At 47.5% G+C, this 17791-nt stretch overlaps 1 long non-coding RNA gene across 3 annotated transcripts; it reads left to right on the top strand.

Annotated features, from left to right (window-relative positions):
- The first annotated feature begins 509 nt into the window (after nt 1-509).
- LOC141567595 (uncharacterized) lies at nt 510-14993 on the top strand. Of its 3 annotated transcripts, none has more exons than XR_012490391.1 (4): nt 511-1278; nt 5127-5258; nt 7981-10485; nt 14608-14993. It is a non-coding gene; the product is annotated as an uncharacterized LOC141567595 (long non-coding RNA). The 3 variants fall into 3 exon arrangements; XR_012490390.1 differs by lacking the exon at nt 14608-14993 and adding an exon at nt 11704-12922; XR_012490389.1 differs by lacking the exon at nt 14608-14993 and having other exon boundaries at nt 510-1278; nt 7981-11634.
- The last annotated feature ends 2798 nt before the right edge of the window (nt 14994-17791 follow it).

Here is a 17791-nt window from a genome sequence, read left to right as displayed (position 1 = left end):
GGTTGGAGTTTCAGGACGTTTGCGAGCCAATCATTGAACATGTCCATTATTAAAAATCAAGTATATAAACTCAGAAGTAAGTTACGTTTAAAAAGGAGTAACAGGTACTCAAAATTCATCCCTCGGTTTATTCTACTATTATCACTGCTTTTGAGGTTATTTGCATCGACTGTGTCTGCGCGGCCGAAATCCTATATAACAGTGATGGTTACTGTGCGTCATTGCTTCCCAACTCTGAATTTAGTGATGTCATGTTGGTAGTTTGAAATCGCCCACGGTGAGAATAGTTACACCCTGGGAATCAGTGAATGCTGACTGGGGCTTTGTTTTGTTTTGTTTTGTCTTACCCGAGGGAGCTGGTTGGTCAGCATTTACCAGCACACCATAGCTCACCCTCCTCCTTACGTGGAAGGGGAATGAGAAACAACGGAAAGAATGGCATGACCCCTGCAGCTCGGACAGGGGAAAGACGCGGGAGAGAAGCACACACAACCCGCTCCTTCCTCCGGCCGGAGGAAGCCCTTTTAAATCAATGGCTTGCACACACATTGGTGTCGCACACGCACACTGGCGACCTCAGTGCCTGCCCTTCCTGGCTGCAGAGAAGGAGGAGTCACTCCTGGCACGGAGATCAGGCCCAAAGGGTGGCATCCGGGGCAGCAGCCGTCACAGGCTCTATCTCCCCAGAATCCAAGCCCTCCATCTGCTGTGAGCTCAGCCTGGCAGATGCTTTCCTGGCACTGGGGATCCAGGAGGGCGGGAACAGGAACCAGGGAGGCAGGTGTGTCCTGCCTGTCCCTGCCCCAGCCACGGGCTTTCCGAGTGAGACCTGCATCTAGAAAAAAGCCTGCTTGCTGTGCCCAGGACTATTTTTAGCTGCTAATGCGGGTGCATCAGACTGGGAAGAAGGCAGTGGCAGAAGCAATCTCTGGAATGAAATGCGATGAGGCTTTGAGATCGGTAGGCATCCAGCTTCAAATCCTGACATTTAAAGAACACGGGAGCAGAAAGCAGAACAGAATCCCAGTGGGGAGCCAGCAGGAGCTCTGGAGGAGAAGGGTGGAGCCGGCCAGGTGAGTTCAGAATCACGCCGGAAACGGAAGCACCGGAAGTGCCGAGATTAAAAAGAGCAGGAACTGGGGCAATTCGGAGATATCAATCCGGTCTAAAAATTTAGCTGTTCATTGACCCAACAGCTCCACTGACAATGGTGAGAAATGGCTACAACCTAAATAATCCACAAAGGGAACCTCTGCAGCTGTGGAAAGAATGGTGTAGGTATGTACCTCTGGACTTGGGGAAATGCTTACAATGCGGTGTTAACAGGCAGAGAAAGGGCGAGCAGGAGAAAGTGAGAGGCAGGTTGATATGCTACATGTCTGGGACGAAAAGTACCAGCAACAGCAGCTACCTTTGGGGTAGACGGGGAGACGGACTCTTACGTCTGTTTTACACACTTTTGTATTGTCCTTACCTTAAAAAAAAGAATCAGAGAGCAAGATGTGATAATATTCCTTCACCTGGGCATTCGATTGGCCCTCCCAGGTGCCTGGCTGGGTGGGTCAGGGTAAGACGCAGTGCCCCTCCTCTGGGGCCCTCTGGGTTTTCAGTCACAGAGTCCCAGGCTCTGAGCTGTCACAGCCCAGACCAGGCTAACAGACAAACGATGATGCAGGTGAAGTCCCATCCACCCCCAGCTGGCCTCTCTCCCTCTCTTAAAACCTGCTTTACCCCGGGGAAGTTTAAAATTAACTAATTTTTAAAAACAGGGCACTGACACAACTTAGTTGCTCAAGGAGACCAACCCACCAAGGGGCGGCTGGAGGGACGTTTCGCCTTCCTGCTCGGCCTCAGAAGACGTGCACGCAGCTTTGTGTGGTGTTGCTGCTGCTGTGCTTGGAGGCCCCTGGTGCTGGACCAGGGCGGGCAGGGCTGTCTGGGGGAGGCCCCTGCCAGCGACCAAAGCTCAGAAGGGTTTGCCTCGGCGATGTCAGCGCACCTCTGGGATGGCAGTGCTGGTGTGTTTTACCCCGAAAAGTCCCCTTCAGGATTCCAGGGTCCCAGGTGTATGAATTTCCTGTTGCTGCCATAACAAATCAATACACACTCAGAGGCTTAAAAATCACACATATTTATTATTCTGTAGTTCCCCTCGGCCAGACGTCCAGCAGGTGTAGCTGAGTCTTACTGAGCCCAAATCAAGGTGCTGTCGGCTGAGCACCTCTCTGCAGGTGCTGGGGAGGACCCGCTTCCAGGCTCGTGCCCGTTGTGGCAGTTCCTTGCAGCTGTGGGGCCAAGATCCTGTTTCTTTGCTGGCTGCAAACTGAGAACCGTTTCCAGCTTCTAGAGGCCACCGCTGCCTGGGCTCCCGCCCCCTTCTTTCATCTTCGAAGCCAGCAACAGTGGGTTGAATCCTTCTCACCCCTCCGATCTCTCCTGCCTCGTTTTCCACTGTCACGTGTGTCTGACCCACCTTCCCACCTCCCTCTTCCATGTTGGAGAGTCCTGTGATTACACTGGGCCCACTTGGAGGGCCCAGGATAATCTCCTAATTTAACCTTAGTCACATCTGCAGAGTCCCCTTTTCTCATGTAAGAGAATGTATTCACAGGTTCCGGGGCCTAGGGCGTGAACATCTTAGGGACCACTCTTCAGCCAGCCACCAAGGTGACCCTCTCGATATGACGGACACTGTCAGTCCAAGAGCCAGAAGGCCAGGGACTGAGGAAGCCACCATCAGCTAGCTGCTGCCTCTTTCACCAGGACTCCGGGTTCTCGGAGATACCGTCCAGTTTGCTACAGTTCAGCGCTCAGTGGCTTCAAACCAGAACAACGGCCATCAGACTAGAAGGAGGGGGGAAGATGGAAACCAGAGAGCACTAAAGAAAAGAGCTACCTCACAATTTTGCCTGGTTGGGTCTGTTCTGAGATCCAAGATCTTCATAGTGCAATTTTCTAACTTAGAAATTATGTACAAATTTAATTATAAATTAAAACAGGTCAGCAAGAGCATTCCGGCCTCAAACAGTATTTATCCAGTAGCACTCAGTTAACCATTCAGATGGCCAAATGCACAAGCATGAGAGGGAAAAAACAATAGAATTATTCTCTGGTACCATGGTGGTGGCAAATGGGTTAATCTACGCGACCTATTTATATAATTACTACATACTTGAATGGGCAGAGTGGGCAGAGGCATTAACAGATAATTCAAACACCAGGAAATGAACGCATAGAAAATGCTCAAAATCCTACTAATTAAAGGAACGCCAATTAAAATACCAGTATGCCTTCCACACATGAGCTGCGTGTCCCCTTCTGTCCCAGTCAAGCACGTCACTCCAATACCCACCACGCCTCCCCTTCCGTCACTGGTTGTTTTTTCTCTCTGCCTACCATTTGGATCAGTAAGTCAGCCCACATTTTATCAAAACTACTAGCCACCTACCGCAGAGACGACAGCTATGGGCTTGCTCCTGCCCTACGAGCTACAAGGTGGGACGAGGCCACTGAGCGCAGAGGCCATTCTAGCCCGAGTTTTTGGATCTGCTTTGGTGATAGGATCGTGCTCAACCTGCACATGTGAAAGGAACACGAAGGTGCGCCTCGTGGAACTCGGAAAGATGTTGTCACTATTTTACTCCATTTACCATCAAAGGCACGTTTACCAATGCTTGAGAGTAGTAATCAGCACACATAGGTCCTTGGTCAGTGGCAGTCCCTCCCTCAGGGTGCTGTCCATCTCCCGCTCTAGCTGCCCCATAGCTAGTCCCCTTCCTTCTGACCTTAGCATGTCCATTTTCACTTGGGAAAGTCCTGTCCACCACACTCAGTCCCGACGGTTTGGGCCTGACAGTTCCAGTGTATTCCCTTCCTCTAGCCACTTCCCCATCCACACAAACTAAAGAGAAGCCCCCTACTGGCCAATAGTCGCCTTGCAGCCATGGGCAAGCCGCCCCTAAAACCTGCAGCCTAGCATTGCACTCCAGGAATACACACGACCTGAGAATGGAAACAGTGACCTTCATATTTGCGAAGGATGCTCCCAACAGCTATCAATATCGATAAATCTGGATCTTCATCGATAAATATGAACCCACATACAAGGATTGTAAGACTTTGGAGGAAAACCAAGCGCCTGAAAGGGGCAAGCATAGCAAATGACTTGCAAGGAAACGTGGTTAACCCAAGAAAGAGAAAGAGGTCTTGTAAAAGCCTAGTTAATATTCCTAGAGAGTTTTGCGAATCAATACCACATTCATTAAACCAGAACAGGCTGCTACGAAAATGATCAATTACAGGATGACAAACTTCTTGGAAATTAAAAACAATAAAACAACAAAAAAAATAACAATAGCTATACAAGAACCTCCGTGAAAGAATTGGGTGGTGAAATGGATGTCACTGAAAAAACAAATTAGTGTTTGAGAACACAGAACATAAAGCAAAATTACACAGAGAACAGTGTTCTGGAAGAAATTCACAAGCCTGTCATTAGCAGTTCCAGGGCAAGGGAGGACTCTTACATTTGACTTTAGACACTCCCTGCCGTTTGAACTGTCTACAACGAGCATGTGGTGTTTTGTAATTTTAGAAAAGCAATAAGCATAGAGTCACTGGAGCCCTTTTATGAAAGCTTTATGTGTGTGTCCACAGCCCCATGTTTAAAGGACGTCAGCCAAAATGTCAACAGCTTTTTTCTCTAAGTGGTGGGATTTAATAGTTTGCATCTGCCTCAATAACTAAGTATTATTCTTATAGTAAACTCTAAATTTCCAGTGCAGACGGTCCAGTTTGCAGGCAACTGGCCCCATGTCATCGGGAACTGGGAGACGACTCACCTGCACAGCGGGGCTTGGCTGTGAATGCTCAGTGATGGGCCTGGACAAGCCACTCCAAGAAGCTTGACCGGCGTGCCTCGAGTCCCTTGCCACCTGGGAGAACTCATTGCAGCGCTCAGAAACACAGCTCATGCACAGCCAAATGCTGCCTGTGGTTAGGGTTTTATTACGATTTGCCCTTATGACTCTCAGTTTCTAAAGAGTTGCCAGTTACGTTATTGCTGAGTAACAAACCACCCCAAAACTTAACGGCTAAGAAAAGCAATCATGCATTTCTTCTTACAGACCCAAGCTTGCCTGACCAGGCTCGGCTGGGCATGAGTGGACATCGGCAAGCTGGCTGGAGGCTCACTGGTCTAGGATGGTCTCAGCTAAGAAGACAGCTCTGTTCCATGGAGTCGTCTCATCCTCCAGCTGGTTAGCTTGGGTTTGTTCTCTTGGCGAAATCAGGGATCCTAGTGAGAGGGCAGAAGGGCACAGAGCATCTGGAAGTCTAGGTTCCGACACTCCCTCCAGGTCCATTGGCTAAAGCAAGTCAAAGACCAGTCTGGATTCAAGGGATGGGGAAATAGCCCCCAACTCTTGATGGAAAGAGTTCAAAGTCACATTGCAAAAGGCAATTTGGATTTGGGAAGGAGTGGAAAATCGGAGCCAAGTTTGCCATCCATGTCCTGAGAGTCAGTTATGATACCCGCCGGTGTGCCCAAATCTCAACAAGGGCATGTCGAAACAGACCATACACAGTCACACTTGGGCCATGCTGTGAACTGCACTTTGCCACAAGGTAGCTTCTGGGGTACACAGAGTTAAATCTCCACGGGTGTCCAGGAGTCACCCCTCTGTCCAGTCTAGTGTTTCTCCCTTTTTCTACCCCATCTGCCTTCCTTGCCACCCCTGCCCCTGGAGCCTCTCTCACAGGCCAAGCAGATTCGGTTCCCAGAACGGAGCCTGGGGGGCAGTACCCAGCCTTGGGCCCCTCCCCAGGGGCAGGCTTGTCCTGCCTGCCGCTGAGTCTCTTCACACAGCGGCTGTCTACAGCACACACACTGTCCCCTTGCTAATACTCTCCACCTCTCACCTCTCACAAGATAACTTTATTGTTTTATTGCCCTAAAGGACTTTTTGCACCAAAGGTGAAGAGAGAAAGAAACAATAGGAGGGAGGGGGCATTCTACCACTTACCATAAAAAAATAAAAGCGAGAGCTCTTTTTATTTGCAGATGCAAAGAAAGCAGATGACTGATAGGAAATGTCTAACGCCCTCAAAGCCATTCTGGCCAATTCTCCCAGCGCTAACATTCCAGCCTTGCTTATTGGTGGTCAGCTGCAGAGGTGCCCGCTTCTCTCTGGAAAAGCAAAAGCAAAAGCAAATGCAGCTTCCTCTGCAGCCACTGTGTCAGAGGAACAATGGTGTCCATTGGTTCCATTCGTCCTTCCCGAGCCAGATGATGACCTCACGGAGGCATCTGATGTCCCCGCCACATAAAAGAAGATTAATGGCTAAGACCACAAGAGGGACTTTTGTTTTGCCAGCTTTGTTCACATCGGTGGTTAAAATACTTTCTTTCACAAAACGCAACATTGCCCCAGAGGTAACAAAAACCCCTCTTCTGTGTGTGCCTTCTCGTCTCTGAGAAAGACCACACACAGGAACCGAGCTACGCCCAGTCAATGGCCCTGATTGTCATGGGTCCAGATTCCCCACTATTAGCCGCAGCTGCCAGGAAATCAGAAGCTCACGTGGAAGAGCCACGGTAAAACAAACACATTTGGGCCGTGGTCAGAAAAAAATTCTATTTGTCAAATCCAAGGGTCTTTAAGATGCTGGAACCTGAAACTTAGAGTGTCAGGCCTGGCCAGTCGACCTACATTTTATCAGTTGGGCTCCATGCCATTTGTAGAAAGCCTGGTGGATGAAGAGGCCATCTGAGGGGCAATGTAAAGCTTCCTTCCTTAGACCATGGTGCTATCAGTTTACTGTGTTACCTGCCATGGAACCTCGGGGATTTTCCCAACTACAAGCAGAGCCTCCTCTTCACTCTATGGGGTCCTTGGGTCTTGCAGCTGTTTATGGGAATTTTCCAAGGCCAGGAGGGCAGTGGGTCTCCATGGGCGGCTTCTCTACATGGACAGCCAGCTGCTCCAGCGTGAACAATAACTTCTCCAGGCTGCTGGACTCTCTGGTCCTTGGGCGGCTCCAAACATTAGTTCTGCAAAGCGAATACAAGATGGGCTGTTTCCTTTAGTAACTAGATTTGGCAAGGACACTACTGTTTATGTAAACAATGGTGAGAAACACTAACCAGGGCTTTTAAAAACACCTTTTGTCCACATCAATGAAAAGGCTTTTATTCTAAAACTCGGTTTTTAACAGTGATGTGTGGTAGACTCTTCCGGAAGGATGGACATATTTTATTCTATCTATAAATATTGCTCTGTCCCAGATGTGGCTAGTGAGTACTTGAAATGTGGCTACTGCAACCGAGTAACAGGCTTTTAAATTTTATTTAACTTTAATTAGTTTAAATGTGAGTGGCCATGTGTGTCATCCATACAACTTTTACAGTTATGCAATTCCTTACAAAGCTTAACAGACACCGAAAGGTCCAGCGGTTCTGCTCCTAGGTATGTGCCCAAGAGAAATGAGAACATAAGAACACAGAGAACTGTATTCAAATACAATATCCAGAAACAACTGGAAACAGCTCGATGTCTATTAACCGAGGAGGGGAAAAGCAAATTGTGGTACTCCATACAATGGAATACCGCCCAGAGATAAAAAGGAAACGCACTTCTGATACACAGCACTTCTGATACACAGCCACTTAATGCTAAGTGGAGGAAGCCAGACTTTGTAACTGTGTGATTTAATTTATCTGGAAAAGGCAAACGCAGTAAGTAGGTCAGTGGTCGCCTGAGGGTAGAGGGTGGGAGCTACGGGAAGAGGGAGCCCGCCAAGAGGCACAAAGGCGCTCCAGCAATGGGAATATTCTAGATCTTGATTGCAGTTGTGGTTATATGACCCTGTACAGTTGTCACAAAACTCACCGAACTGTACACTTAAAATAGGTGAGTTTTATTTGATGTAAACTATATGCCCATAACTCTGACTTTTAAAAACTCTCTATGTTTCCCACAGGTTTTTTTGCTTGCTTCTCTACTTACCTACGAGGCAAGTCGTCAGCGCTACCTCAAGCCTGCAGGTGAATTCAAGGCCTCCTGGCCCCCTGAAGTCCATGATGTGAAAGAAGGAAAACAACTTTCTGAGAAACAGCTTCTGCACTTGAAGATAGTTGTTCCGTGACCATGGCAGTGAAGTCAAGCCAACGCCAGGCACGATGGTTTCATGAGCTGCCTTGGGTGCTCATCTGAATTGGAATGCTTCATGCTCTGTGTAGACCCAGTGACACCAGGGCCCCAGACAAGTGCCCTGTGGGCCAGACAATCCGCCAGCCCAGGTCCCTCCGAGCCAGTGCCCAGACCGTCCCTGCTTCCCCAGGGCAGAGACGAGCTGGTTCTGCCCTGGATACTCACAATGTCCTGACGTCTTTAATAGGAAGAACTTCACCTCGAAGGATGGGGCGTCACCCAGCAGTCTCCCAGGGAGCTGTGTTCTTAGCTAAGGGTGCAATGAGGGTGTTGGATGTTGGCTGAAGATTCCAGGAAACCAGGAGCCGTGCTTCGAGTCGCCCTCACTTAGCGTGGCAGGATGGTTACTGAGCACAAGAGGATTCTTAGCCCAGTCCCCAGCAGCTGGCACCCAAGTGGAAAGAGACTTCCACTCGCCCCTTCAAGATGAGCCGTCCTGGGGCTGTGGAATGGCACTGAGGTGGGGGTTATGGGGGGAATAGTTTGGAATCTGCATGTAGCCGGGAGAATGCCTGCCTCCCGCACAGCCATCTCCAATCCCCTATCCACAGGCTTGGGAAGAACAAATTGCCTTGGATACAGAGAGCAGAGGGGAGATGCTGGACCCCCTGGGGAGGTTTAGTCCAGGTGAGGAGGCAGGAGGTGGGACAACTGACATCAGGGGGTGTGACGAGGGCTCCAGAGTGGCAGAGGGAGGCTGGGGCACTGAGGAGGAGGTTTGAGGACAGAAGAGGGGGTTTGCACTGGGGACAGTGGGGAGGAAGATGGGACCAGACAGCGTAGGGTTATCTGGTGATACGCTGACCAGGTGTGGAGGCCCGAGGGCCTAGCAGAGGGGAGTCTGGTACCTGGACGTGCAGAGACACCTCCTAGATCCAGGCCTGGGGGCAGGTGTCCTTTCCTCACACGTGGGTACTCTCGTTTGCCAGACGTCACACCCAAGATATGAGGAGCTCATTCTTTAACACAAACTGCACCGGCCACCAGCCACGCCACCCTGAAGCTGTCCGTAGTCGTTACCCGAGGGTGCCTCGTGATATCTGCCTGTCTCGCTAATGGACTCTTATTTTGGATTTTGTTTTGTTTGTTCTAAGTTTTTAAACTGGCTCCAATTGTTTTTAAAGACCTACACACAGCCTAAATCAAAATAATAAATTAATTCATCACCACCTTTTCTTCAATGAGTAAGTACGGCCAAACCCCAAATGATACATTACCTAGTAACGAGTAATTAGGAGTTACATACTGAATTCCTTTGGGACTCAAGCTAAACATAAACTGGAACAGACCATCCTAATTTAGGAGACAGAGGAGTGAACAGACTACAGCTAGTTTTTAAAATTATTTTTCACGAACGGCAAGAGAACCCTGTAATAGGCCAAGTAACAATCCCCCACTTCTCCCTCACCCCCACCCCCACCCCACATGCTCCCATCCTCATCCCTGAAACCAAACTCCAATTCTTTTAAGGATCCTGAGATGGGGAGATTTTCCCTGAATTTCTGGGGTGGGGTGGGGTGGGGTGGTACGGGGTGGAGGGCACATCCAATGCAATCGCAAGGCTTCTGACCAGAGAGAGGCAGGAGGGCAGTCAGAGATGTGACAGCAGAGACACTTTGAAGATGGAAGAAGGGCCCACACAAGGGGGGACAGCACAAGGTCCCCACTTTCCAGGTGCTGGGAAAGGCACGGATGGATCCGTCCCCCGGAGCCTTCAGAGAACGCCGCTCTGCCAACACCATGAGCTTAGCCCAGAAAGACCGCGTCAGACTCCCCACCTCCAGAACTGGAAGGTAACACATGTGAGTTGTCTGTAAGCCACACGTTCATGGTAATTTGTTACCACAGCCGTGGGGAGCCAACATGAGCCCATATGCGACCCAAAAATATTACATCTGAAAAGTTAAGACGAGTCTCTGAACTGATCCTGCCATCAACTATAATGTGGGTCAAGTTTCCTCTCCGGCCGGTCACTGGTGTGTCACCCAGACTGCAGGCTGAGGACCTCCACGCCCTGGACACTGCTCACAGCCTTAGTGAGAGGACAGTGGCCTAAACTCCAGGCCCGTGGTCCAGCTGGGAGTCTGCTTGTGTCCGGGGCGGGGCCCTCCGTCCCTCCGCACTGCAGACAGGTCCTGCTCTGGCTGCTGTCCTGGTCCAGCCCACCCTTTGCACATGTCCTGGGATGAGGATGTGGACATTTGGGGGCTACCACTCTGTTTACCACAAGACTCCAGTGCCAACCTTGAAGAATAATCTTGAGTCACGAAAAAAGGTGAGACCTGGTCTGTTTGTATTCTTGTCTCCCACATTAGAACTATTTATTCCAGTTTATGTTAACTTTAGTCCCAAAGAAATTCAATATGCATCTAATGATTACTAGTTATTAGGCTAATTTTCCAGTTGGCATTTTGGGCAGTTGGGAAGACTTTGTGGAGGCCTGAACAAGAGCTGGGCGTCTGGCAGAAGTGAACGCCGGCTTGGGGTGCTCAGGGAGGGAGGAGAATAGCCGTTAAACACACAAACACTTTCTGCAACTTTGCACAAAGCTCAGGCCCAGCTGTCCTCAGGCCTTTGCCTAAAACCCTCTCACAGGGAAGATCCCATGCCCACAGGCCTGGGATTTCAGGATTGGGTTGGGGGGGGGAGGAATAGCTAAAACCCACGGTGGGGCTGCGGCTTGTGGTATCCTGCCTGGAAGGTTCCGGAAGAGGTTTTCCAACCGGTATTTGGAATAAGCAGGCCTCCTCACAGCCATTTCCTCTCTATTACCATATCCTGCAGGTGGGGATCAAGTTGGTTGATTTGTTTATTTCTACCAAGCAGGTGGCACCTTGCCCAGGTTGTAGGGGGTCTGCAGGGAGCAGACAGTAAGGGGAGGGGCATTGTCTGCAGGACGGAAAAGAATAATAAAAGCAGCTAAATCTCCATCTGCCTTTTATTATCACCCCGTGCCAGTAATTGTAAACAATGGCGGTGATAAAAATTCTCCTATGTGAACGGAAATCTTTTTATTGGTCTAAGTTGCAGACAGCTGCTGCGGTCACTGTTTCAGTAATAAATATGTAAGCTTCAATTTGCACGTTTATTATTCCACATACCTTAATAAACATTGACGCGGAAGTCGATTTGGAGAACGCCTGGATATGTGGATGGAATTTTACACACTCACTCGGGTGTGTTTTGTGTCTCCAACTCTGGGCTACACATCCTGCCTTTCACAGGAGATGGGGGACAGACGGTGGCTGCCGGGGAGGGAGAGAACAAGACTCCAGTGACGATACTCTTGGGCTTGTTTGAGTTCATAGCAGCAACTGTTTTGCTGAATTTGAATACTGTCTTGAAGCTGAAATGTATTCTCTTGTCATTGTTAATTGTTTTAAAACTAAAGAGAAAATCAAGAAAATAAAATTTACAAAAATGGCATGATGTGGTGGGAAAAATTATTCCCAGGGAGAAAGGGGACTGAGACTCCCTCTCCCCTCCACTTCAGGCTCAGAAAGATTGAAAAACGCCTGAGGGACTGGACTGGCCCTAATGGGACAGATTGAAGGACAGGAGCCCAGGGTTCCTGGAAGGGACTGCACCACAAGAAAGGTAAGACCCTGGAACCAGGAGCACCGGAGGCCGGTGTGAGAGCTGGCTGTGAGCCCTCTGGGTGGATGACAAGAAATGCCATCTGACCCCGTGACCCTGGTGCCATCTGTGCCTGGTGGAAGAGGCTTGTCCGAGTGTGGCCTGGAAGAGACTTGCCTGAGCGTGACCTGGGGGTTGTCACAGCGGGCGCCAGGCAGTTTTTCTGTGGACACCCCTGACTCCTTATTCTTCTTCTCTTGGGGAACCTTCACCATCTGGATACAAAGGGGACAGTCTGTGCTGCAGGGCACCTGAGATGCTGGTCTTGTTCAAGGATGTATACAAGCCACTCTGGTGTAGTCAGTGTTAGTATTAAGCAGAGAAATACTCAGAAAAGTTTGGATCCATTTCGGAAGTGCCAGGGGGGCCATTACAGTCTGGGCATAAGTGCCAATGTGGCCTCCTCTGTATTCCAGGCTGTTCAAGCCTACACCAAAGCACAAGTCACCGATTATGAAGCTAACCTCCAAAGCAATGGGGTCCCAGTAACACTGTCCACTGCAGGACTGAGCTGCTTCTATGAATTAATTAATTTAGCCATCTGCAGGCCACGTCTAGAGAAAGTGTTACACGTCCAGGCACTGGGCTAGATGTAAGTTGTCAGCATACTTGCTTTTTCAAAAGAGCCACAAACGTGTTTGATCTATAGAGATACACTTCATCCAGAAAAACGTCAGCAGAAAGATGGCTCTCTGGTGACAGGTGTTTGAGAGCTCAGAAATGGAGGAGGAATGAGAAGGAGAGGAGACAAAAAGAGTAAGCCTCACTGGGGAAGGAGCACGCTGAAAATCGAACAAGCAACACAGAAGCGTGGTTGCAGAGTTCAGGGAAAATAGGAAAACGGAGCAGCTGCTGACAGGCACCCCTAACCCTCAGCCTGGGCTGGGCCCACGTGGCGAGGACAGGGCTGGCTGAAGGCACTCCAGCCTGTTGTGGTGCCGTTGGTTTCCAACAAACAGCTCTAGAATCGCTTTGGCTCCCACCACCTTGCTATAGTCAGCCTGTCATGCAGGGCGTCCGGGGGGTCTCAGCTCCCGCTCCCCACATAAGAACGCAGGACATGGTGAGGCCAAAAGGGAACACCCACAGAGCCATAGGTAGGGGAGTCACACCACTATATTCTCTCTGGCGGCTGGGTTGGAGACACAGGAAGCAGGAGCCACACAATTCTCAACCCTCATTACTCCACTTGCAGGCTCAGCCACCATCTTCTTGCTAGCCCCCACTTTTCTCTCTCTCCTAGCCTAGCCACAGCAGTTATATTAGTGGCCAATGGCTCACTGGTTACAGCTGACGGCCAACCAGCCACAGCTGATGGCCATGCAATCACAGTTGATGGCCATTTACTACCTGAGCCAGCACCCTTTAGCATGAGGCCGAGAGCCTGGAAACTGCTTTCTGGGGCTCTGTCCTCACACAGCCTCTTACCCTCCCCACCAAAAAAGGAAACCTACTCAGTTCAACCTCTTCCCATCGCCTAGCGGTCAGGCCCTCCTGCTTCCGAACCCTTCCTGTGCCTTCCTGACCCTTCTGTGGATTCATGGAGGGCAGAGGGACAGAGCTGGCCCAGGCAAGGAAGGAGGCTGCCTTTGGAAGGGAGCAGAGGAGACCTTCACAGCGGCCCTGCCAAAGCCTTCCTTGGAGACAAGGAAGTCCCCTGGCAGTTAGTCACGCACGGTTTGAATTTAAACCGCAGCAAAAATGACAATGAAGGAAAATCACTAGCAATATGCATGTTCAGGAACCACGATGACCAGGAATGCAGGAAACCAAAGCTGACCATCATTTGAAGTCCTCAGGATAAATAACGGGGGATATTTGTCACTGGCACCGTCTGTGGAGACGCTCTGGTTTTGCTCCCTGAGAGTGATTTTTGATCATGTTAAGACCCGGAGGAACAACACCAAACAGACTGTCTCTGTAAAGAAGAAAATGCTCAGTCACTCAGGCGTGGACTTCCAGGATGACTTCTGACATGGTGTCACCAACAGTCATCCCAGAGCTCCAGAACCTTCTAATGTACTGAGTTCCTGAGAAAACCCTGCCAAGGGAAATTACGAGGTGAGGAAGAGAGAAGAGATAGAGGGAGCAGGATACACCATGTGGGCTCTGGGGGAAATGATGGAGGCCGTACAAATCTCTCAGTGCTTTGTTTTAGATTTCCTGGGGGGCCGGAAGCTGCTTTGAGCAAGTCACATCTTTAATATACAAAGCAGTTACTAAGTTTTATTTTTATGCCAAAGGAAATCGCTTTATTACCAGTCAGCAACCTAAACATTCTAACTTCTATTCAGAGAAAACACATGAATGGTGAACGAATGGTCCCATCTGAATCCTTATTAAGTCAGAGGCATTTGAAAGTCAGTAAACTCCAACTGGCTTTAGAACTTTTAAAATACAGTCCTGATGTGACATTAAAAAATGTAACTGCCTTGAACTAGTGTTTTATTTAAAAAAAAAAAAAGTGTTACCAGACCCATATCATTTCAGACATTGTGATTCAATCCATGTGGGTGAGTCTTATTGAGGAGCGGATGTTCTGCAGTGCGAAGAACAGCACTGTCATCCTATGTCCTGATGATGCTTAGCTAGGTGACCATGGCAGATTCTGGTTTCCAATGATGGCTGCAACCATGACTCTCCTTCAATCTGGGCTGGTCTTAGTAACAGGTTGGACAATAGAAGAACTGGAACTTCTGAGGCCAGGTCCAGCTCCTGCCCAGGGCTCTTGTAAGGCTCACTCTTATCTGTCTCCTTGTAGGAACCCAGCCTCCACGCTGCGAGAGGGGCCGGTGTGAGTGCTGTGCTCAGGGCCCCAGCCAAGTTGCCAGGACACAGCCACAGGAGTGACCATCTTGACGACCATCTTGACGGCCAGCCCAGGTGCCTTGAGGCAGCTGAAGCCTCAGCTGACATTTGACTGCAACCTCATGAAAGACCCAGAGAGAGCCACCTAGCTGAGCTCGGTCAACCCACAGAGCCAGGAGAAACAATGACATAACTTGTTAAGCCACCAAGTTTTGGGGAGGTTTGCTACGGGGTAATAGGCAGTGGGAACAGTGATTGTGGGAAAGCTTCTCCACTTTTCAGACCCTGTTTTTGTGTCTGTTAAAAAGAGAAAGAAAATAATCTGAACTGGTCGGTAAGTAAGGCTTTCGTGATAATCAAATAAAATGATCTGTGAAGAACCATCAGTTATTACAGCTTTTGTCTCTCCACTGCATCCTCTTTTTCCTACTTTTTTTAAAAAGATTTATTGGGGTGACAATTGTTAGTAAAATTACATAGATTTCAGGTGTACAATTCTGTATTACATCATCTATAAATTCCATTGTGTGTTCACCACCCAGAGTCAGTTCTCCTTCCATCACCTTATATTTGATCCCCCTTACCCTCATCTCCCACCCCCCACCCCCCTTACCCTCTGGTAACCACTAAGCTATTGTCTGTGCCTATGAGTTTTTGTTTCTCATTTGTTTGTCTTGTTCTTTTGTTATTTTTGGTTTATATACCACATATCAGTGAAATCATATGGTTCTCTGCTTTCTCTGACTTACTTTGTTTAGCATCATACTCACAAGCTCCATCCATGTTGTCACAAATGTTCCTATATCATCTTTTCTTATCCACGAATAGTATTCCATTGTGTATATATACCACAACTTCTTTATCCATTCATCTATCGAAGGACATTTTGGTTGTTTCCACGTCTTGGCCACCGTAAACAAAGCTGCAATGAACATTGGAGCACACGTGTCTTTATGGATAAATGTTTTCAAATTTTTTTGGGTAGATATCCAGGAGAGGGATTGCTGGGTCATACGGTAATTCTATTAGTAATTTTTTGAGGAACCTCACACTGCCTTCCATAGCGGCTGCACCAGTCTGCATTCCCACCAACAGTGTATGAGGGTTCCTTTTCTCCACAGCCTCTCCAACACTTGTTACTATTTGTCTTGTTGATGATAGCCATTCTGACTGGGGTGAGGTGATATCTCATTGTGGTTTTGATTTGCATTTCTCTGATGATTAGTGATGTTGAGCATTTTTTCATATGTCTATTTGCCATTTGTATGTCCTCTTTGGAGAAATGTCTCTTCAGGTCCTCTGCCCATTTTTCAATTGGGTTGTTTGTTTTTTGTTGTTGAGTTTCATGAGTTCCTTGTATATTTTGGATATTAGCCCCTTATCGGAGGCACTGTTTGCAAAAATCTTCTCCCATTCAGTTGGCTGCCTCTTTATTTTGTCGATGGTTTCTTTTGCTGTGCAGAAGCTTTTAAGTTTCATATAGTCCCATTTGTTTATTTTAGCTTTTACTTCCATTGCCTTTGGAGTCAAATTCATAAAATGCTCTTTGAACCCAAGGTCCATAAGTTTAGTACCTATGTTTTCTTCTATGCAGTTTATTGTGTCAGGTCTTATGCTTAAGTCTTTGATCCATTTTGAATTAATTTTGGTACATGGTGACAGATAGCAGTCCAGTTTCATTCTTTTGCATGTGGCTTTCCAATTCTCCCAGCACCATTTATTGAAGAGGCTGTCTTTTCTCCATTGTATGTTTTTAGCTTCTTTGTCAAAAATTATCTGTCCATATTTATGTGGTTTTATTTCTGGGTTCTCAATTCTATTCCATTGGTCTATGTGTCTTTTTCTGCCAATACCATGCTGTTTTGATTATTGTAGCCCTGTAGTACAAGCCAAAGTCAGGAAGTGTGATACCTCCAGTATTGTTCTTTTTCTTAAGATTGCTTTGGCTATTCAGGGTCTTTTGTGGTTCCAAACAAATCTGATGATTTTTGTTCTATTTCTTTAAAAATGCCATTGGGATTTTGATGGGGACCACATTAAATCTGTATATTGCTTTGGGTAATATGGCCATTTTAACTATGTTGATTCTTCCAATCCATGAGCATGGAATGTCTTTCCATTTCTTTGTGTCTTCTTCAATTTCTTTCAAAAATGTCTTATAGTTTTCAGCATATAGGTCTTTCACATCCTTGGTTAAGTTTATTCCTAGGTATTTTATTCTTTTTACTGCAATTGCAAAAGGAATTGTTTTTTACATCTTTTTCTGAGATTTCATTGTCAGTATATAGGAATGCAATGGACTTTTGTATGGTTGATTTTTGTAGCCGGCAACTTTACTGTATTCGTTGATTGTTTCTAATAGCTTTTTGGTTGAGTCTTTAGGGTTTTCTATATATAGCATCATGTCATCTGCAGAGAGTGATAATTTAACTATTTCATTCCCAATTTGGATGCCTTTTATTTCTTTCTCTTGCCTGATTGCTCTGGCAAGGACTTCCAACACTATGTTGAAAAGCAGAGGTGATAGGGGACAGCCCTGTCGTGTTCCTAAACGTAGAGCAAAGGGCTTCAGTTTTTCACCATTAATTATGAGATTAGCTGAAGGCTTGTCATATATGGCCTTTATTATGTTAAGGTTTTTTCCTTCTATACCTATTTTATTAAGTGTTTTAATCACAAATGGATGTTGTATCTTGTCAAATGTTTTTCCTGCATCAATTGATATAATCATATGATTTTTGTCCTTTATTTTGTTTTTGTGATGTATCACATTGATGGATTTGAGGATGTTGAACCATCCTTGTGTCCCGGGGATAAACCCCACTTGGTCGTCATGAATAATCTTTTTAATGCATTGTTGTATTCGATTTGCTAGAATTTTGTTTAGGATTTTTGCATCTGTATTCATCAGAGATATTGGTCTGTAGTTTTCTATTTTTGTGTTGTCCTTACCAGGTTTTGGTATCAGGGTAATGTTGGCCTCATAAAATGAGTTAGGGAGTACTGTCTCTTCTTCAATTTTTTGGAAGAGTTTGAGCAGGATTGGTATTAGATCCTCTTTGAAGGTTTGGTAGAATTCACTAGTGAAGCCATCTGGTCCAGGACTTTTGCTTTTGGGAAGGTTTTGGGTGACTGAT

Source organism: Rhinolophus sinicus, linkage group LG01 (assembly GCF_036562045.2).
Source record: "Rhinolophus sinicus isolate RSC01 linkage group LG01, ASM3656204v1, whole genome shotgun sequence".
NCBI classification, from domain to species: Eukaryota; Metazoa; Chordata; class Mammalia; order Chiroptera; family Rhinolophidae; genus Rhinolophus; species Rhinolophus sinicus.
Note: the sequence above shows the minus strand (reverse complement) of the source record. Positions and strands in the feature narration are given on the sequence as shown.